Source organism: Lissotriton vulgaris, chromosome 2_1 (genome assembly GCF_964263255.1).
Source record: "Lissotriton vulgaris chromosome 2_1, aLisVul1.2, whole genome shotgun sequence".
Classification (NCBI taxonomy): Eukaryota; Metazoa; Chordata; class Amphibia; order Caudata; family Salamandridae; genus Lissotriton; species Lissotriton vulgaris.
Window position 1 is genome coordinate 1,668,310,403 of NC_141687.1, and position 18,448 is coordinate 1,668,328,850.

The 18,448-nt window shown below is 45.7% G+C and overlaps 1 protein-coding gene across 2 annotated transcripts in view; it reads right to left on the minus strand.

Annotated features, from left to right (window-relative positions):
• Window positions 1–2,393: 2,393 nt before the first annotated feature.
• The window catches only part of ZDHHC18 (zDHHC palmitoyltransferase 18), a 137,144-nt gene continuing 121,089 nt past the window's right edge, over window positions 2,394–18,448 (minus strand). The window contains exons 10-11 of one of the 2 annotated variants that reach the window (XM_086957620.1): window positions 3,365–3,447; window positions 2,394–3,226 (exon numbers count right to left, since the gene is read on the minus strand). The gene's annotated coding sequence lies outside the window, so the exon portion shown is untranslated. The remainder of the gene's footprint in view (window positions 3,227–3,364; window positions 3,448–18,448) is intronic. The other variant, XM_086957621.1, reaches the window with a different exon arrangement.

An 18,448-nucleotide genomic window follows, 5' to 3' on the forward strand; every position in this document is an offset into this window, starting at 1 on the left:
AAAATAGTTTTTCTTTCTTTTAATAAAAAAGTAAATAAATAAAAAATTGCTGCGCATCTCGTTCTTCTGCCTACAGCACAAGCAGATGAAAGCCAGCTGAGGTCAGGAGTGGGAACCCCTAAGCCACTAAGGTATCTTCAATGTTTATTTTTTGGCTGGGGGTCTTGTATTGTAAATGCATTTACAGCGCTTACTGCCTTAGACAAGGCTTTGAAGCATTTGGTACACATACATTTTCCCACAATGCTCTACTTTTCAGGGCCACAGCTGATGCAGGTGATGAAGGCTGATAGCATAAGAGACCGCTAAACATTTCAGGTTCCCTGTATGCATACCTAGGCTGCTGCCACAATCACAATGTGCAAGAAAGCAAAAGAAACACAAAGGGACAGAATGCAGAACAAATCAAACATTCACTCCCAGTCAAGAGATGTGGTTATTTCATCACTTTTGCTCACCATATCACCTCAGTTTAGACCCAGCCATATGCAAGTCAGTCTTGACCCTGCTCCTCATTGGAACAGTCCAGGCCAAACTGACAAGCCATGGCCTCCCTTGACCAGAAACAAGCTTCCTTGGACTGGATTCGGGGTATCTCCGCAGCTCAGCCAGGCTAGCTTGAATCTAGTGGCAAAGTGAGCACAGGCCCCATGTCTGGGCATACCCGGGGCACTTCGGGCACAAAAGTAAAAGACACAAATGATGGACGGAATAAAGAACAAATCAAACATTTACCCCCAGTCAAGTGATCTTGTTTAAATCAATCCTTTTGCTCACCAAGCCACCAGAGTTTAGACCCAGCCATATGCAAACCAGTCTTGACCTTGCTCCTCATGGGAACAGTCCAGCCCAAACTGCCAAGCCAGGTCCTCCCTGGACCAGAAACAAACATCCTGTGAGCAGTTTCTGGGTATCTCCCCTCATCAGCCAGGCTAGCTTGAATCCAGTGCCACAGTGTGCATCTGACTCAGCCCTTAAGGAATGACATTGTGCATGCAGGGATACAGCCCTGAACTGGCACACGTGCATCCTCAGAGTATAGTTTGATTGACAACAAGCATTCTGAATAAAGCAGATTGAGCTCCGCCAGGATTATCAGCAAAGTGGCCACTGTGTGTGACCTATACAGATGCTATTGCTGCACTTGGTTAGTGATCTGTGTGCCATCCGTGACTGTCTAGACATCTTGGTGTGCCAACTCACAGGACAAGAAGACACAAAAAGGTCAAGGCAGAAAGAATTGGTATATTAAGAGCAGAGAGTCAGGACAGAGGATCAAATAGACAGGAAACGGACAGCAGGGCTAAAACAATGTTAAGTATTTAAGGGGCAGGGATGAGCCTCCCTTAGTTTCCCTGCCTCTTACCACACATGCAGAGCAGAGTTTGCACGCTAACCTTGCAGCAACTCTGTGAGGCTCATGGACCAGCATGCATTCGCTGGCCTAATTCTGCGGAAAAGCAGGACAAACTGACATTTCTTCACCAATCCAAGTTCTACAGCGAATAGCAGCACAGTTAAACCCAGGCTTTCTTTCACCAATGAAAAAATGAAATGCTTTTCCTAGGAGTGGGATCAGGTATCCCCAGGCAACCCAGGCATAGGGTTCAGTCTCCCCATCATAGGAATTGTTAAAGCTACCCTCATTGGATGCGAGCACTGTAGTGCCTCAGCCCGATCGCTTCAAGTTCTGAGCCTCATTTAATGTCTAGTTGGCAGTCGACGAGCTAGCCATTAGAACTGCTTGTACCACAATATTCCATCCAGGGAAATCCACTTGGGTTGGGGGAGGGGAGGGGGGTGCTGTGTGTGTGTGTGTGTGTTCTTTCTGTCAAGAAGACTCCTTTCACAGGATGTGTGGCAGAAAATCTGAGGGAGTGAAGCCTCTGTGGGAAGTGTTCTACTCGGTGCTGTTGCCTGATTGGCTGGTGTTTGGTTCTTATGTGATGATGTGTTCAAGTTACTGCACTGAATGTTCTCTAGCCCTTCTGGGCTATGTATAACCTGTACGGCTTTTTCAATTGTACCATGGGACTCCCACCTCAATGACTGGGAAGAATTCAAGCATGTGAATCTATGAAAGATCAAATACTGAAGAAGATTTTACTGTTGAAAATGTTAAAGTATGGAGTGGATTGAAGTGCCGTCAGAGTGGCAAAAGGACAGTAAAATCGCACCTATACTCTACCTGATATTAAAGTCGAGGACACCAAACTCAGTCTAAAAAAAAGGAAGGAAATTTGACAGTAAATTGAGTTTACTGCAGTCCATATGCAACTGCACCAAGGAACAACTCACCTACTCAACGTAAAAATGATCACAATGACCAGCTTGTGCAATGAAAAATACCTGTAAAGGAGTCCCACAACCAACACACGAAAATCGCAATGATGTGCTTTCCTAATTGTTTTCTTTATTATTATTCTATGGCTAGTGCTCAGAGAAAAATGCACTATCAGACAAATCACATAATGTTGCATTTCTTAGTCGTTCATATAAAAAATGTTTCAGTGCATAGAGGCTGTGGTACGTAGACGGTATTTCACAAAGAAGGAAATATGTTTGAATTGGCCTTTCATTTCCAAATTCCAACAAATACATTAGTAGGAAGTAAACGTCTTAAGAAACAAACACCCATAAAGCACTATGTCAGCACTTCTCTGTAATTTTTTTTTAGTTCTTCGGATTAAGGAGAGTAGATGTAGAGTTGGTCAGATTACAGAAGCAGTCTCAGTGCAATTATCTTAGTGATCCGGACACCTGTTGAAATGTGTTCTGCGGGAACTCCAGCTCTAGACAATCAACAATTTGTTGTAGTTCAAGTTAAGTCTTTATGAAACACAGCAGTCGACTACAGCAGTTCAAAAACATATCCGCATTGCCAATGAATTTATGGCTGTCAAAGTGGCACCCTGAATCTTTGAAACACAGCTGGAACTTTGGTGCCAGTCTGCTGCGCTAAAGTAGTCTTGGACATGACACTAGCCACTTTATTACAGCACAAGGATCATGTGACTTTGTGATAGCAGCTTGATCCATGGAAGAATGTTCAGCAAGTGAGAAAGGCTATCCTTGGCTATGGCAAATTTCCACTTGTTACGGAAGGGAACATACAGCAGTGGAAGAGATTCAGAGTACGAGGCACAAGTGACAGCTGCATTTTCAAGCCTCCGCTGAGGGTCGCCTCTCGAGACCGAACAAATCAGGGCAACTTCCGGAAAACAAACTACAAAGGAACCAAAGAATAATTTTAATACAATAATGAAATTGGCAGTATTATGGATAAAATTGCATCTGAACTTAGAGGGTAATTTGGTTGAATTTAGAATACATCCAGTTAAAATATGGACAGATGAAATACTACCTCCTCCTTCTCCATGCCCTCCACAGTTCGCGCAAAACGGCATCCAGCAGTCCTCCACTTGGAATTATTACCCTGAAAACGACCTATCCGGCAGGGCAATTGAAGGAAAACAAAAAGGGTTAGCATATGTTACGTTATGTTATCTTGGTTTTGTATAGCGTACGGCTACTCATCAAAACTGAGTCTGTGGAGTAAAACGGAAGCCACACATCATAGCCAGCTGCAGCCTCACCTTCCCATGACCATTCAGGAAATAGCAAGGAGAATACAAATAGTAGGAACCTATGAGATAGTGTGCAGCAAATATCTGCTGCTTCACTCCCAGATCTAAGAGAATATAAGGAGTATAGAGCAGGCTTTAGCCAGGTTACAGCATTACCTAAGCTGGTGCCCAAAACCCCTCAAGACTTGTCCTAAAGAGAATGTAAACAGGAACCTAGTCTAAGGAGTTATTGGCAAACCATGCATCCTCCTAGTTAACCAAGGGAGTCTTTAAGCTATAGAAAGCTATAAGTTTGCGGTTAGCTCATCCTACTGAGAGGGCAAACTTTTTGTGAGAAGGCTTTGCAGTCTGGAGAGCGATAATACAAGAAAACGGGGGCAATGTGCAGCCTTTATGCGTGCTGCTGCTAAACTAGTAGATTTAAGTGATAGACCAGATAGCCTTGGTGCTTGCTCTATTCCAACATCTATAGATAACCTGCGAGAAGTTAAGGGACCACTTGAGACATCATGCTCATTGCAGCAGATCTAAAGAACAGATTACCAACTCATTGTATAAACTCTGCCTGCATCTTGTTTGTGGCCTGGTCTAAAGGAACCACACTGTGTGGAGAGTGGCTTAGAAGACAATGTTACTTCCTTGCATTCCTGGCTCAGCATCATAGGTATTTTCACTAAAGTCAAATGTAGAATAGTCCCACATGTGTACGGGAATATTATATATATATATATACAAAAAATCTTCTAATGCTGGAGGTAAACACCTCATTGTTGAACCATTCGGAGGCACGTCCATATATCTTGGACAGGCCCTTTTCAACAGCTTTGTTTTGCAGAATCTTTAGTATTGAGAGTAAAATATAACCTATATTGCACCATTTACGGTAGAAATATGCTGTATAGTAAAATCACTTGAAAACAATTGTTCTGTAAAGAAAAATACACTAACTTTGTGAAAGGCAGCAGCTGCCATTACCCAGCATGCATTGTACTGGCAGTTTACCTCACAGCCTCAGTTCTTTTTTTAATTGAAGAACGGTACGTGTCATAGGGGGTATTACGTAGAATAAATAATTTACATTTACAGCTTGGGAGGAGGTAGAGTGGTTTATGATTTCAGTGAGAATACCTATGGTGCAGAATCAATCGTATGAGTTTTACTGATAGTCATAAACGTAGAATAGAGGAGCAAGCATATCCCCATCCCCATATAAACATGTCAATGTAGAGAGAGAAAACATGTGTAATGAAGGCATGTGGCATTTCTGTGATGAGCTTTGTGTTTGTGTGTTAACGAAAAGTGGTGTAACTTGAACCACTAATGTATCAGCTCGAGAATCTTCATGACACCAGTAATGTCTGGTAAAAGTAGGACTAGATTTCTAGTTTGCTGGTTTACATATCCCAGAAAGGGATATTCCTAACCCTAGCCCTGGATACCACTTTTCCTCTTGTAGAATGTGCTCTACATACCAGACAGAGAGGTTTGTTTTCTTATTTGGAACATGTAATGTAATTAGCTATAATACATTAAGAAATAGTCTGGAGGACAAGAAACCGGTTTACAATGGACGGTCATTCACAAAAAGACAACTTATTTTTCCTGGTGATTATGGCCTTTCCTAGATAAAAATGTAGGCCTCTTTTTAGATCTAATGAATGTATCTCTCTGATAATGGATTAGGGAGAAATACTGGGAGAGAATAGCTTGATTAACTTGATGATTACTAGCAGTGTCATTGGTATTGTGAGTAGGGGAGTGTTAGGGAGCGTACAGAAATCTGTTTGATCAAGTCACTAAAAGTGTTGCTCATCAAATGTGGGTACCGCATGTTGGATCCATAGTTTGTAAGATGTGCTCCACATCAGGTGAGAGAAGCGATGGTCACGTTGGTATGAGTAGAAAGATTTTGGCGAAATGGGACTCTTGGGTAGATTCTGCTTGTTGAGGTACCAGTAAAGGGACTGTTGAGTTTGGTGATTTAAAAGATATTCTGGCTTCACAATCGCTGTGATGTTACAACCATTGGTATTTCAATCATTGTTGTGCTGGTCTTATGTAGAGACGAGCAGTAGAAACTACAAATTTGCAAGCTGCCACGGTTCGAGGGAGAGAGGAAACATCTCTCACTGATGGCTCTGCGGTCTCTTGCAATGTATGACATTTCCGAGAAATTGTACACTCGCTGGCCTCCAAAGCAAACACTTCTCCCATGATGATGAGAGATGCTCTTGGGTAACCCAGACTAGAACTGGAGAAGTGATCCATTTTTTAGAAGCACGCAAAGGCCTTGTATGTCCAACAGAAAAACAGTAAAGTCAAAATTCTTTTGTACCAGACATGAAGCATGAGCTTTTAAACTGGCAAACATTTAAGTATGGGTAGATGTTGGAGGTTGGCCAAGTATATGGTGCACACTTAGCGAAGCACCCTGCACTAATCCAGGCAACCCTTATGGTGATTTTAGTAGTCTTCAACAACTATAGAAAGCTCTCTAAGTGGTCGCGGTGGAGAGCAGCCTTCAGGCTTAGTCCAGAAAGTGTGTAAAGCAGCTTGTTTTACCAGTACTAATCATATAGTGTAAGTTAAGTAAAAAAGAACCACAATAGAACAGGTAAGTAGCACAAATTTATTTTGGGGGGTGGGGAGAGGAGGAGACCAAACCATATACTAATAAAGTGGAATGTGAACCATGACTGAAGTTGAGACTGGACGTAGAAAACTTAGAAGAGCCGGGGATCCAAGGAACCCCATGGAGACCGTGTGCAGATTGGAAACCACAACTGCATTCTCAATACAAGTTAATGGGGAAGTCGCGGTTGCAGTTTTCAAGAAGGACCCTTCCCAGAGGACCCTGAAGAAACCCTAATAATAAATAATAATAAAACCACTTTTAGAGCGCATGGTTACACTCAAGACAGTGTGTCCCCGCGCTAAGAAATGCTACTGCTCCCCAAAAAGGCCAAGGTCCGGGACTCACCTGGATCCAAGGCTACAAAGAAGCTATTATTTACGCGGGAAAAGATGGGTTTTTAATTTCAGTCTGAATCTCATTTCGGAGGGCTCCATGCGTAAATCAAGAGGAAGATTGTTCCAATGTTTACTTGCTAAAAACCGAAAGGAACCACCTCCCATCCTAGTCTTGCGAACAAGAGGAAGTTGGAACAACATCGCTTCGGCAGAACTTAGGTTTCGGGTGGACGGTGGATAGTGAGAAGATTTCGCAGGTAACCTGGGCCTTTTCCCTGGGCAATGCGATGGGCGAAACAGAGAGCTTTAAACTTGATTTGCTCCTCTATAGGGAGCCAGTGAAGTTTAAATAATGCTGTCTTACCTGATGCTCTGCGCGGAAGGTTGAGCACCAGTCGAGCGGCAGCATTTTGGACGCACTGCAGTTGGTGAATGCCTTTTTTGCTTAGGCCTAGGAGAAGAGCATTGCCGTAGTACAGATGTGGCGTGACTAGGGCATGAATAAGTGTTTTCCTGGCACTAATGGGGAGTAGGTCGAGAACTTTTCGGAGTGTTTTAAGTATTCCAAAGCATTTTCCCTTGATTTTACTAATCTGATGCTTAAAGGAAAGCTCCGCGTCCATCATGATTCCTAGATTTCTGACTGACTCTGCCGGGAGGAGAATTGCCCCTAATTCTGTTGGCCACCAAGCCTGCGACCAGGCAGGGGGGATTTACCAACCACTAGCAATTCTGTTTTGTCGCCGTTAAGGCACAGGCAGTTGTTGTTCATCCACCCTGCCACAGAAAGCATGCAGTTGGAAAAGTTAGTGGCGTCCTCTGCCTGATTGTGAGTGAGTCTAATTATTAGTGGCCCACAGCTCTTGACCCGGCACCTACCCCAGTCCAATCAGCACGCAACTTGGGCTATCAATTCGATGACTCTCTCTCTTGCAAGGCACAAGTCAACAAGGTTACCTCTGCCTGCTTCGCGAAGCTGCGCATGATTAAGAAGATCCTTCCTTACCTTCCCTTGGACGCCCGCCGAACAATCACTCAGGCCCTCATAACTTCTCACCTGGACTACGCCAACAGCTTATATGCCGGTGCTCCCCAATATCTGATCGATCGGCTCCAAATCGTTCAGAATGCGGCGGCCAGACTGATCGGCAATATCCCCTACCGTCAGTCGGTCGCCGCCTATCGCATAGAGCTCCACTGGCTGCCCATTGCTAGCCGTATTCAATTTAAGATCCTCACCCTCGCCTTTCGAGCTATCAACGGCCTGGGACCCAATTATCTGAAAAAGCGAGTGTCAATCTGTCAGATCTCTAAGATCTAACAATTTACGCATCCTGATTGCACCTCGCTTTCGACGCTCCAGAATGGGCGGCAGAGGGTTCAGCGTAATCACTGGCAAACTATGGAACTGCCTCCCTATCGATCTCAGGTTCTGCCCGTCTGAATCCATCTTCCGTGCTAAATTAAAAACCTGGCTGTTCTCCAGAATATGATTCCTGCCTTACAATATGCTTTTCCTCCCCCCTTCCTAGAGGCTCTGTTTCTAGCGCCGGGACACCCCTTCGGGGGTAGCTGCGCGCTGTATAAGCTACCTAAATAAATAAATAAATAGTTGGGCATCGTCAGCGTATGTGACGATATCCACTCCAAAAGCTTCCACAATATGAGCTAGGGGCTCCATACAAAGATTGAACAGCTTTGGGCTCAAACTGGAGCCCCGTGGAACCCCATGTCTGAGCTTTTGAAGGGAAGATTTATGAGGGGGCAGTGCACCTGAAAGCTCCTGTTTTCTAAAAAGGATGTTATCCATTCAAATGCTGATCCCTCAACTCCCATGTCTGAGAGGCGAGACAGCAGCGTAGAGTGCAGCACGGTGTCAAAAGCTGCACTAAGGTCTAATAAAACCAACGCTGCCGTCTGCTAGTTGTCTCAGACATTCTGTGGAGAAGAGAACCGCCGATTCTGTAGAATGGTCAGTTCTAAATCCTGACAATGTGGAATGGAGAAGGAAATTCTCCTCAACAAATTTCATGAGTTGTTTGTTCACTACCTTCTCCACCACTTTCCCACAGAAAGGAAGGAGGGAGATAGGGCGGAGATTTTGTAGCTGGGAGATATGCATGGTAGATGTAAGGTTAGAGAGTCACCCCACCCATGGATACCAAAGGAACCAGGATTTCTACACCAGTGAAGCTGGGTGCATCAGTGTGAAGTGAGGTCGGAAACCACTGTAGACCGCACTAGAAGATTTCAGGTGAAAGAACCTGGAGGAATCAAAGTGTGGATTCCTGCAACCACAGGGGACGGAGTCTATGCCACTCGAAGGGACAAGAAGGCACAGAAGACCAATGAGCACCGATGAACGAAGATGCAGGAGAGTTGATGGCGCCCTTGTAACTGCAATTATGAGGACCAGGCGACGCTGTGGAAGACAAGGAGCCGCTCACAAGCTGTCCCACGTCGGAAGTTGAGAGCCAGTGGGTCGTTGTCCGGCAGCCTTGGCAACAAGCCTTGGCAGGAGCAACAGACGAAGAAAGCGAAGAAGGTACAGTGTCGGGCCCAGCAAGGTCCAAGGGACTTCCAGAGTGCAGGCGAGTCATAGCAGACCCGAGAAAACAGGGGAGCCCACTATAGTCAAAGAAGACCCTCGAGAGGCCCTCGAGCAGCTCACCAAGAATGCAGGCCCACAGTGTAGATGATGTGGTGAGGATGAAGACCTTGGTAGCAGGAGATGCTGGAGCTTCTTGGAGCTCGAAGATCTCTGGAAAAGAGAGTCAACAAACTTGGGCAATGGCAATGGCAAGTCGACACGGTGCACAGGGGTACTGCTTCACTGGTTCCGACTAGGGATACAGACTTCAAACTTACTGAGAAGACGGTGAAGGCCTCGAGGCAGTGGCAGATCCATCACCTGTGTTGCTGAGCCTTTCGAAGTCCAAAGGACGTTGGGAACAGCAGACCGGTCATCTCAGTTGTGGTGCCTGCATATGCAGGAAAGTGACTCCTCTCCAAGGAAGACTCCTTCGCTTGTCTTGGATGCCCACTGGCCTGGAGAAGAACCTGTATTGAGCACAGATGACGCAAAAGACTGGCAGGACAATGAGACAAGGAGCTGCAGGAGTCTTCCAGATGCAGTCTCGGTTCCCAAAGCGAAGTCCAACGTGCCCAGATGGTCAGAGATTAAGTGGTTTCAGACCTGAATCTTGTCCCACAACGAATCTGAAGAGCCACCCACAGGTAAGCCCTTAAGTACCAGAGGGAAAGGGTTGAGATGATTCAGGGATCCCTCCCAGAGGAGAGGCTGGACAGAGGGGAGGATACTCCCATGTCCTTTGTCCAGTTTGCCACAGAGCAGGAGCCAACGGATCTCTGAACTGGTTCCAACTGGAGTATGCAAGGAAGGCACCAAATGTGCCCTTCAAAGCAGTCCGGTGGTGCTGGCAAGTGCCCCTACCCCAGCCCAATACACTAAGGTCTGGGAGGTGGTTACACCTCCCTGTGAATGGAAGCCTATTGTTCTACGTTCCTCTGCTCGAGCCTGGCTCAGCAGCAGGAGGGCAGAATCGGGTCTGTAACCGGCAGTAGCACTTGCTTGCTCTAAGACCCTGAAAGGCTGGTACCGGGCATACAGGGGGTCTCCCCAGGGGAGCGTCCCCCAGTACATGGGATTCTACATCCAACCAATCCTGGAATTGGTGTAGGGGTCGGATTCCAACATGTTTGATATTAAAAATGACCGGATTTGGTGCATCCAATATATATAGTTGGACATCTCGTAATTGACTTGCTGTCCACTATACGTCTATATGGCTGCCCGCACATACAAAGCAGGGAGAATCTACTCCTAGTTTGTAGGGGTGTCCTGCTCATGCAGGGCACCCTCCCACTTCTAATCAAGCACCCTGCCTTCAGGATTGAAAGGCCTACCTTAGAGGTGACTTATAGTTTTTAAGCCGAGTGACCTCAGAAATAAGGAAACATATCTGGTGAGTGGTGCTAGCACCAGCTCACGCAAGCTGCAATGGCAAACATATAGTCACAGTTTGAGGTGTCACTCATGGGTGGCATAATACATGCTGCAGTTCATGGGAGACTTCTATTGTATCCTATGCCCAGGGTACCCCAGTACTCCGGTTGCCATTTAGGAAAGTACCAAAGTACTTACCATAGTCCAATTTAGGGAGAGAGCACAGTGAGTGGGGTCCTGATTAGCAGGATCCCAGTCAGACTAGTCAGAGAAAAAAGAATGACAACAGCAAAAAGTGGGGGTAACCATGAAAGCAGGTCCTACTTCCCTACAGTAGATACACATTTTGCACGAGTAGGCGGCAACTACTGCCATGAATTAGGAGAATGTTCTTGGTGCCGGTTTGATAGTAGTAGCTTGTGTTGGTAGTGAGTTTTGCAAACAAGGAAGAAGAGAAATGTCCTGTGCTTTTTCAGTTCAGTCCAATTTTATTAATGGTAGACACTGGTCTTTAAAACATACATCTTAATTGAAACTTTAAATTAAACAGCCCCCACTTCTCCACACCCCCTCCAGGCTTCTGAACCAGGCACTAATCCCAGTACACCAACATTTAATTAGTAAAATATCTACTCCCCATACACCCCAACTTTAGAAAGACTAACATACTCCAAGCCAAGCCTCTGGTATCACTAAACCAAGCATATTTTTAATTGGGAGTGGGTGGCTACCAGACCAGTGCTGAGAAAACGCTTTCACAGTGATTGCCTTGTGCTTGTTGAAAGGGACACTGTAACGTGATTTAATTCAGAAGAACAAGTTACTTACCTTCGGTGACACCTTATCTGGCAGAGACATGATCTAGCCGCAGATTCCTTACCTTTGAATTTCCCAGGTGTCAGACTGGACCCAGAAGATTTTTCTTCAAGCACTACTCCTGCACGTCAGCAGGTGGCATTGATTAGCTCCACATGACGTCGGTGGTCGAGCTGGAAGTGGCGTTAGTATCACCTATATAGGTGCCACCTCAGCACGCTTTCCACGACTTTCCACCCCAGAAACGCAAAGCCAATTAAAGTGCTGACACTGGTGTGTTTTTAAGAAACTAGGGCCCTGAAAGGGAACAGCCCTGACCCTAGAAACTTGTCCACATTATAGTGAGGATGCATGGGTTCATAAGGAATCTATGGCTAGATCAGGATTCTACCAGATAAGGCTTTACCAAAGGTAAGTGACTTGTTCCTCTCATAGAGACATCTAGCCACAGATTCCTTAACTTTGAATAGTTTCCCAAGCAATGCCATCCCCAGAGGTGGGACTAAAGACAAATCTACACTCGGAAGTCCTGCAAGACTGAGCGGCCAAAATGGCTGTCCCTGCAGACTTGACTATCAAGGCAGTAATGTTTGGTGAACGTGTGCAGGGATTCCGTTGCTGCCCGAAAGATAACCAGGCCTGGGACTCCACATTGCAAAGCAGTGGTAGCGGCATTAGCTCTAGTGGCATTAACTCACAAGACTTCAGGAGGCTGCTTCTTGGTCAGAGCATGGCAAACTTTGATGCTGAGAACTATCAACCAGAAGATGATCCTCTTCAGCACAGCATGACCTTTCTTCACTCCAACATACCCCACAAAGAGTTGGTCGTCCACCCGGAATTCTTTTGTGAGGTCAAGGAAGAGCAACACGCTTTTTGGGTACAGGTGGTGGAGAAGCTCCTCTTCTTTGGAGGAATGAGGAGCGTAGAAAGTGGACAAGGTGACAGATTGCCCTACATGAAATGGAGTCGCCACTTTAGGAAAGAAAGAGGCCCTAGTGCAAAGCACCAATTTGTCAGGGAATATTGCGAGAAAGGGAGGTTTGGACGATAGAGCCTGTAGCTTGCTCACCCTCCTGGTAGATGCGATTGCCACTACAAAGGCCGTTTTGATGGTGAGCATACAGAGGGGGCAATTGTGCACAGGCTAGAAGGGAGACCACATTAGGAAAGTGAGAACCAAATTAAGGTCTCACTGAGGCAGAATGAAAGGGACAGGTGGGAATATATGTACAGGGGCTTTCAGGAATCTATGTACAGTAGGTAATTTAAATAGGCACGTTTGGCCAGGCAGGTTCAGGAAGGCAGAGAAAGCCAAAAGATACCCTTTCAAGGTGCCCAGAGCACAGCACTACTGGGTTAGGGTCAAACTAAAAAGCAAAATACCAGAAAGGGAAGCATAAAGACTGTCATTAGACTTTTTTGTACAATATTTTACAAATTTGCTCCACTGGCAGGCGTTTAGAGTCAGAGAAGGGACAGCTGAATGCCAGGTTTGGGTGGAGAACCTTCCTCTGCTGCTGCGACAGAAGATCTGCACAAATGGGCAGCCTGATTGGAGGATCAATGCTCTTGCGGAGATGCTCGTGATACCAGACTCAGTGCCCAGTCCAGCGCCACAAAAATACCTTTGGCACAATTGTTTCTGATCTTCTTGAGAACTCTGGAAAGGAGTGGTATGGACAGAAAGGCATACAGGAGGCCTGAGCTCTACTTAAGACAAAAACAGACTCAGAGAGAGCGGCCTTGGAAACTCCTGCATGCCAAACTGCTGACATTGCGCGTTCTCTGCGAAGGCGAACAGATCTAACCATGGCTCTCCCCCCCCGTTGAAAGTTTCTGCTACCTCCAGGTGGAGATGTCATTCATGATCTGCTAGGCATCGACAACTGAGTGGGTCTACTCTGGTGTTCAGGGAACCTGCCAGGTGTTGAACCACCAGGGATATGCCCTGCTGTTCCAGCCATGTCCAGAGACGCAGATCCTCTTGACAAAGTCTACAACCCCACTCAGCCCCGTTTTTTGCAGTACCACATGGCGGTGGTGTTGTCAGTGAATACTTGCACTAGCCTTCCTTTGATGAAGGGAAGAAAGGCTTTCAATGCTAGTCGGATCGCACGCATCTCCAGCTTGTTGATAACAAGTCCAGATTCAGCCGGCGTCTTGATCTCCGCTCTCATAGATGGCCGCCCCATCCTAAGACTGAAACATCTGTCATTACTGTGATATCTGGTTGGGGAGGTGAGAAGAGTGTGCCGCAGTTCATCAGCCACCACTGCCGGTCTTGAACAGTTCCCTCTGAGATCTGGACCATGTCCGGGAGATTCCCCCGATGCTGCGCCCACTGCAACTTCAGGTCCCACTGCAGAACCTGCCTATGCCATATGGCATGTGTAACTAGCAGGATGCAGGTGGCCATGAGGCCTAGCAACCTCAGAGTCATTCTCACTGAAATCCAGGATAAAGGCTTAAACATTGGTATCATAGCCTGAACATACTGGACTTCCCATTTGGAAGGATAAGCCCGAAACGGCACTGTATCCAAACTGCATAGATGAGGAGCGTCTGAGAGAGCGTCACGTGGACTTCGGCACATTGACAGTGAAACCCAGCAAATGCAGGAGGTTCACCGCAATCTTGAGGTGGGAGACTACAGCCTAGGCACGACCGCCTTCAGCAGCCAGTCAGCGAGATAGGGGAAGAGGGGTGGGGGTGATGGGGCGGCTATTAACCCTTTATCTGCACAGATGAGTTGCAACCACTGCCTTCACCTTGGTGAACACTCTAGGGGCACTGGTAGGGCCAAAAGGGAGCACAGTGAAATGCTCGTGGCCTACCATAAACCACAGGTAGCGCCAATGGGCAGGTAGGACAGGAATGTGGAAACCGGCATCCTGCAAGTACAATCTTTCCATACAGTATCTTGGGTCCAGACCCAAGCTAGTCTGAGCATTTTGAATTTTTCTTTTTGAGAAGTAGTTGAGGCCTTGTAGGTCTAGGATAGGACAAAGACCCTTGTTCTTTTTCTGGACCAGAAAGTAGCGGGAATAGCAACTACAGCCTACTTCTGGCCCCAGAACCCTCCTTTGGCCAAGAGAGCCATGACTTCCTCACGAAGTAAAATTAACTGATCCTCCGTCGACCTCAGATGAATGAAAGGCTGAGTGGACCCACCGGGATTTGAACCTGTGACCATAAAGCACCCGCAAGTCTGTTTTCTTAGCATTATATCGCCATCTCATTAAATATTCCTGCATAAATGCAATGGAAATTTAAAACTATAATGCATCTTATAATATATTTAATAGTTGTAAAACCAGATATACGATGTTTAAATATATATACAAATAAATGACCAAGACCTAAAACTCTCTCCTTCACATATAGTAAATAACGCTTATAAAATTCAATATTTATAAACAAATCTGTTGAAAATCACAGTATAAGGGGGTCAAGGGCTGTGCAAAAATGCGTAATACTGTAAACAGTAAATAAATCTATTTTCTATTTGCAAACAGTATGTATATATATATATTCACAGAAAATACACAAGAATCCCCTAAGTCAAATGTTTTGACAATCTGCAGTTGGCCCTTTCCTGATGCAGTCAGCAGTACCATAGGCTGGTACTAGAGGTCCCTGAAGCCAAACACAGGCCCTTTCTTTAGCAGACTTCAGTACATTATGATTAGGGCTCCTGGTTTTATGTTATTTTTTTTTTTTTTAACATTTTCGTCTGTATTTATCCATATTTCTTTTTGGGAATTTTTTTTGTTGCAAGCAAAAGAAGAAGCTACAGCTAGTATTTTTCCATATTTATTTAAATAGACAATGCACACTTTGACTCGGTTGTTATAGGTATATATATATATATATATATATATATATATATATATATATATATATATATATATATATATATCTCTAAACCGATAACACTAAATGCTGCAATGTGGTTCATATTTTAATATTAAAGCTGGTCTGTCAAACACTTTGAGGTGTCCATGACCTGTTCAACTCTGCTGTGTCTACCTCCAAAAGTATTATATGGAGAGAGATATATATATATATATATATATTTATATTTGTGTAGGTGTATGGATATTTTATTTTTTGGAGTGTCCAGAGGTTTCTGCATGCAGATGGGACTATTGTACATTTATGACCATGTTGAGAATAGTATGATGCATAGTAACTACATTGTCTGGACCACTCAATGAATTGAAGGATCACAAAGTAGTATTTTCTTTCCCCCAAATCCTGTTAAACGATCACAACACCTTTTCTGAAGCAAGCAAGCAATAGCAGGTGGCCAACCCACTTAAGTCAAACTATTTCTGCTTTCCTCCGGAGGTCTTAGGCAATTTTGATTGTATAGGTAAAAGGCAGTTTACTGAACGTTACTTGCATCCAACAGGAAAATGCTCATGGTATTGGCTTGTGCCCGTTCATCTCAGGCACTGGTCCGCCTCAAAGGTCATCCCATAATGTCAGATTCCTTCATGCTGTACTTTTCAAGTCAGAAACGGCACACAGAATAAAAACATTCACACTCAAAACAGAATTAATTTGGAAGGAAATTTGAAGAGATGAACAGCCAAGCTTGTTGAATCTAGAAGATCTTGGCTCGGACTACAACGGAGTGCGAAGTGTGCAGAAGGGCAATCCACCTCAGTGCACAATGGGATTACTAGGTACACACCACTGCACTGTGTTAACAAGGATACTACCAGGAATTACCTCTTTCCGATCATATTTCCATCCTCTTACAATTCACATGACAGAGGTCTGTTCTAACTCTAGAATTTAGTATCAGCCTATTTCAGGCACCGGCTTTACACTCACTTAAGCACCTTTAAGTTGAAACGGATGAGTTACTTACCTTCGGTAACAATATATCTGGTAGAGACACAGTCTAGCAGCAGATTCCTTAACTTAGAATATCCCCAGGCGTCAGACTGGATCCGGAAAACGTTCTGCAGCAGCACCTCTGTGCGCCGGAGGAGGGGCGCCCTGATGTCGTCCTCGGACGTGACGTCAGCAGAGCCAAATATGCCCCCCCCCCTCCTTTTCGGTGAAAAAACATTTCCGCGCCACAATGCTGAGTCACCACCAAAAACAGAGTATGGGAACAGTGTGCGTAAAGAATGAAAAAGGAAAATGAATGGTGAAAACAGCACCTTAAAGGATAGTGCTAGGCATTGTGTACTGCAAATGAACGAAGGGAAGAGCAGATTACCGCTCTGAGAAGCAACCCCGCAAAAGCGAAGGCTAACCCTCCCCGGAGGCAGACTACAATGTGAAAAAACATCATGGCAGACGAAAGAAATCTGCAACCACAATATATAACCAAGAGGGACAACAAGTCAGGAACACATGACCAAAGAAAATCCACCACAAGACGGCACCAGAAAGTAACGTCATATCCCCAGTAAGAGACCTATAGTTGGAGGCAGATCCAAAAGACTTCAAGCCAATGGACCGCAGGGGAGGTAAGAGACCCCAAGGCGATGGAGAAGGGGATAGCGAGGGTGGAGAACCGTTAGCAGATCCCACACTGGACAACCCAGTGCATATCGCTGTAAAAGGGACACATGACATGGGCATACCGTCCAATCACAAGAATGGGGAGGAGCAGAGCAAGCAAAACAGAATGTAGTATTCTGTGTAGGAGTGAAGTGAAAGACTGCACCCCGCAGAAAGACAAAGCCACCCGGAGGGAGATGCATGCAGAAAACCCAATCTGAAAAGGTCCTAGCAGAACAGGGAGGATGGGCGGGCGTTGAGGACTGTGTCTCTACCACATACATCGTTACCGAAGGTAAGTAACTCGTCCATCTGATAGACACCTCTAGCTGCAGATTCCTTAACTTAGAATAGATACCAAAGCCATACCCACAGAGGTGGCGGGTCTGCAACCGAACCCTACCAAGTTTCCAAGAGAACTTAGCAGTCAGCACGGTGACTGAACACGGTGGGGACCGCAAGCCAGCGCAGCCACACCAGACTACGAAGCCCTGAAAAGAGCAGGAAACAGTGAGAGGCCAAGGCACCACAAGCTGTTAAAGAACAGCACGAACACCTCGTATGTAGATGCGGGTTGAGAGAAAGGAAGCATAAGCTAGAACTGTTGGTGCAGATGTGAGAGTTCATGGCTTTACAAGAGGAGGAACGGAGCCTAGGCTTTGATAGATCTGCAGGATCCGATGTGTCGACTGCAAGTAAAATCCAGAGATAAACTGGCATGACTGGGTCAGCACATACCTGTCCAGTATGCACAACAGTGGAAAAAGGACACTGTCGAACCCGCACCAGGTAAAATACGTGGGACAGCAGTGGCAGGATGCTGACCCATGGCCAGCAAGTGTCAGTAGCACCAGAAACACAAGAAACTCCAGCACACAGACGCCCTGTCACAAGACATGTGAGAGGGCTGACTGCAACAAGCAGAAGCACCCAAAACAGACCTACAGTAAAAATGATAGGCATGTGGAAGACAGGAACACACCTAAGCATACTGTGTGGGCGCTAGAGCCACACGAAGCATAGGAAAAAACCCTGTAGGGTAGCAGGAGCAGCTCAGACCTGAAGCAAGCATTAGCAAGCAGGCTATCGGTAAAAAGGGGTTATATGTCAAGCTGGACACCCACACAAGAGCTCGTAGAATGAGCAGACCAGGGCGAACGTGGCCTGTGCAATTCCGCTGTTCGAAGAGCGCAGAGGAGATATAGATTAAGAAGAGAACGTAAAAAGCTGTGTTACATAACACAAGACTATGGTACCCGAAAAGTACAAATAGTCATGCGGAAGCAGAATTGGACAGGACAAAAGACCGGACTTGTAAGCAACATCAGGCACCCGCCAGAGAGGAGTCACGGTCCCCCGCTTGACAGATGAGGAGATTGAGCCAAACTCGATAGTGGAAACAGGCAGGACCAAGCTAATGGCCCAGGGACTCAAAGAGCGAGTATCCTGAAGAGAACACTACCCTTGAGAGTGTTACAGCAGGAACCCAAAGTAGAAGTGTGGAAAACACCTGTGCAGAAGCAGCAGGAAAAGAGGAAAAAGCTCCTGTTGGGGAAGTGCCCAGAATGGAGGGCACAAGGCC